This window comes from Chamaea fasciata, unplaced genomic scaffold, assembly GCF_029207755.1.
Source record: "Chamaea fasciata isolate MVZ Bird 193981 ecotype frontalis unplaced genomic scaffold, bChaFas1.0.hap1 SCAF_16, whole genome shotgun sequence".
In the NCBI taxonomy this organism is placed as follows: domain Eukaryota; kingdom Metazoa; phylum Chordata; class Aves; order Passeriformes; family Sylviidae; genus Chamaea; species Chamaea fasciata.
The window spans coordinates 9,285,873-9,290,246 of NW_027094101.1; positions in this window are offsets into that span (position 1 = coordinate 9,285,873).

Below are 4,374 nucleotides of genomic sequence, written 5' to 3' on the forward strand. Positions count from 1 at the left end.
GGAGGAGCAGCCCTGGAAAAAGAGGAAAGAGAGCTCCTGGAGCCATCCCGGCTGCCCCACCTGGATTTACCCCACAGGCGGCAGGACAAGCCTCAGGCTTTTCCAAGCCCATCCCACCGCAGAGAATTCCCCAGGCATGGAGGGTGGAGGGCAGCAAAGAGCCCCCCCGGGGCACCTCCCCATTCCTGGTGCCCCTGGATTTTTGGGAAAAATCCCCTGATTTTTGGGAATGTTATTGCGGTGGTGAGAGGCTCCAGCATCCAGGAGCAGGCAGGATCCTGCCTGGAATGGTCAGGGAGCACTTTCCCCCATGGAGTTGTTTGGTTGGCAGCGCTGACTCTGCTCAGGACGGGCTCCAGCAGTTGCTGGGTTTTTTCCTTCTCTCGGATGGGGATTTTTGGACACCAAATGCTCTGCAGGAAATCCGGGATGACAGAGCTCGGGGTTAATGTCACCCCAGAGAAAAAGGGGTGGGAGACAGGAAGAATTTGGGAAAAGCAAATTCTCACCTTACACAGTGAGAAATTGGGATGTGAAGTCGATATTCCAACCTTTATCCCCAGCTGAGCGCAAGTTTTGGGGTGGGAGAAATGACTCCTAAAGGTCTCCTCCAACCCAAAAGTCTGGATTCTCTGGCTCAGCCCTCTGGGAGCTGCTCTGTTCCTGAGCTCCCATCCCGTTTTTCCTTTCCTGTCCCTTCAGAGACGTGTCCCTGCCCTTCCCACTGCAGCCAACCCGCAGAAACCCAGCGACAATTCCCATGAAATATTTGTCCCAGGAAAAAGGGAAGGGAAGGGAAGGGAAGGGAAGGGAAGGGAAGGGAAGGGAAGGGAAGGGAAGGGAAGGGAAGGGAAGGGAAGGGAAGGGAAGGGAAGGGAAGGGAAGGGAAGGGAAGGGAAGGGAAGGGAAGGGAAGGGAAGGGAAGGGAAGGGAAGGGAAGGGAAGGGAAGGGAAGGGAAGGGAAGGGAAGGGAAGGGAAGGGAAGGGAAGGGAAGGGAAGGGAAGGGAAGGGAAGGGAAGGGAATGCAGAGCCACCTCCTAGCTCTGTGCCAGCCGAATTTTCTGGCACGGGGCAGGGCCAGGGAGGGCATCCAGGGCTTGGTGGCCCTGGAGCAACCCGGCCCAGTGGGTTGTCCCTTCAGCCCGGCTGGGAAAACTCTTCCCAGCAAAGCAGGGAGAGGTTAATGAGCCCTGTCGGGATCTGGGAGTGGGAGACTGGTAGCACAATGCAGAATCCAAGCCCAGGGTGAGAATTCCAAGCCCGTGGGGATGAGGAGATCATATGAAAGGGTTGTTCTCAGGGGCTGGGATCTGCTCTGGCTGCCTCCACGGAAAAGGGCTCTGAAGCAGGGGCTGAGCCCTTGGCTGCTCCTTGCACCCTCCAGGGCCAGTCCCTGCAATCCCTGTCCCTCCAATCCCTGTTCCTTCAATCCACATCCCGCTAAACCCCATCCCTCCAAATCTCACCCCTCCAAATCCCACTCCACCAACCCCATCCCCTCCAAATCCCACGCCACCAACCCCACTCCACCAAATCCCACCCCTCCAAATCCCATCCCTCCAACCCATTCCCTCCAAATCCCACCCCTCCAAACCCCATCCCCTCCAAATCCCATCTCCTCCAAATCCCACCCTTCCAAATCCCATCCCTCCAAATCCCACCCCACCAACCCCATTCCACCAAATCCCACCCCTCCAGACGCCGGCTCGGGCTGTGCCAGCTCCAGCTGCCCCAGGACGTGGGATCTGTGCAGTGGGCAGGGGTAACCCTGCGGGATGCAATTCCTGCTCTCCTCCCCTTCCCTCCCTGCTCCCATCCCAGCCGACCCTGCCCCTCCTGCGGGCAGGGAGCCCCCCGTGCCCCCCGCCTGCTCTCTCCTTCAGGAGGAGCCAGTGGCCCGCGGGAATAGCGCCGGTGCCGGGATTGTCCCTCCCGGGGCTGCCCGATCCCTTGGGATGCATCCATGGATACCCCGGGCTCCGACACCCAGCGCCCTCCTGAGGACCCGCGGCCGAGGAGGGACCTTTGGGATGAGAAGCTGCGAAATCGGGACGGAGAGTTTTAGTCCCTACAGGCAGGAAAGTTCCTCGCTGTTGTGGGGAACAGTGGGAAAAGTTACATCCCCCTCAGTAAAATCCACTTCTGGAATTCCTGGGATTATCCATGGGGATGAGGAATCATAATCATAAGGAATGTGAGGTTTTGGGAACCACCCTGTCCCTCTCCCAGGAATTCTCTGTCAGAACGAGGGGCTGCAGGGTTTGTAGGAGCCGGGGGGGATGCAGAGCTCTGGGATGAGGGGGAAGAGTGTCTCAATCAGCCAAAACTCGGGGAATTTTGCAGGAAAAAATAATAATTAATAGAAAGAAAATGAGGGAGTTAATTGCAAAAGCTGCGGCTGCGTTCGCACAGGGAGGAGGAGCAGGAGCAAGCTCCCCGGCCTTGTCCCTCAAATCCCACATCCAGGAATCCCCCGTGGGCCAGCAGGGACACGGACACCCCCAGGAGGGCTGGAGAACAATTCCCTCCCGCCCTGGAGCAGCCTCTGCACGGGGCAAAGGATGCAAATCCCGGTCCCGCTCATTTGCATGTCATCTGCATATCATCTGCATATCACCTGCATATCATCTGCATATTATCTGCGTCATCCTCCTGCTCTGGGACGGGCTGGGGGGAGGCGGGGAATGGGGATGGGGAAAGGGAATGGGAATGAAAATGGGAGTGGGAACAGGGATGGGAATGGGGATGGGGATAAAGATGGGAATAGGAATGGGAACAGGGATGGGGAAAGGGAGTGGGAATGGGAAGAAGGATGGGAACAGGGATGGGAATGGGAATGGGAACAGGAATGGGATGGAAATGGGAACAGGGATGGGAATGGGAATGGGAATGGGAATGGGAACAGGAATGGGATGGAAATGGGAACAGGGATGGGAAGAGGGATGGGAATGGGATGGAAATGGGAATAGGGATGGGAATGGGAACAGGGATGGGAATGGGAACAGGGATGGGAATGGGAATGGGAATGGGAATGGGAACAGGAATGGGATGGAAATGGGAACAGGGATGGGAAGAGGGATGGGAATGGGATGGAAATGGGATGGAAATGGGAACAGGGATAGGAATGGGAACAGGGATGGGAATAGGGATGGGAACAGGGATGGGAATGGGTTGGGAATGGGAACAGGGATGGGAATGGGAACCGGGATGGGAATAACAAGGGAGCTGGCAGGATAATGAGGATTATGTACCCAGCATTTCCCTTGCAAATCAGGAGCGGCTGCCCCAGCCGGGCTCAGCACCCGGCTCCACCCAGGGAGCACCCGGCTGGGGCCAAACCTCCAAACCTGTGGCATCTTTCCGGACACTGGGAATGTGACTTGGGATCGCAGAGGGGTCACGGGAGCTGAGCCTGGCCCAGGAGCATCCAAAGCCTCCAGAGCTCGGAGAGATTTCTCCCGGATTTCATCCCTGAAATTAAACCCCAACCCTTGGTAGGAACTGACCTCCACATTTCCCCCACCCGTGCAAATCCTCCTGGAGATTTTTGGGATGAGAAGTGCCAACCTTGGTGAGACCTTGCAGAGCTTGGAAACGTGACCCAGAGCTGCCTCCGTTCTTTGGGATCCAGGGGACAATGAGACAATTTGCTGGGAATTCCCTGTGCCTCAGCATGATGCTCCTAAGAAAAATGGGGGTGCAGGCGTGGAGGGTTGTTCCTGGCTCTCCCAGGAATGCCGACAAGAATGGGAATTGTTGGCCATGGGCGTGGTGGGGCTCAGCTCCCCGAACCTGCCAGGCTTGGAATTCTGCCCCAAAATATCCACATGGCCCTAACAATGATCCCATTGCCCTGTTCCCACCCTTCCCCACAGCCTCACCAGGGCTGGGAGAGGCTCTGTCACACCACCTGCAGTGACACATCCCACAGGAAGGAATATTGATAAAATATAGGAATAGGAAATTCAGGGAATTTCACAGAAAAAAAAAAAGTAATTAATAATAAAAAAAGAGGCAGTTAATTGCAACAGCTGCATTTGCACAGGGAGGACCTGCAGAGGTGGCACTGGCCAAGCTCCCCATCCTCGTCCTTCAGATGCCACATCCAGAAATAGGAAACAAAACAGGAATATTTGCCCACGGGAGTTTGGGGTAATTCCTTCTGGCCCGCGGCACTCAGCGCTGTGGTTTGACTGACACGGTGGTGATGGATCCGGTGCTCTCAGAGGTGTTTTCCAGCCCAGATGATCCTGGGATTCCAAATGATCCGGCTCCAAATGGTTCTGGTCACACCACCTGGGGTGTGGACCCATCCCATGGGAAGGCCAGCTGGAAATATTTCCCCATGTGAATTTGGGATAATTCCTTCTGGC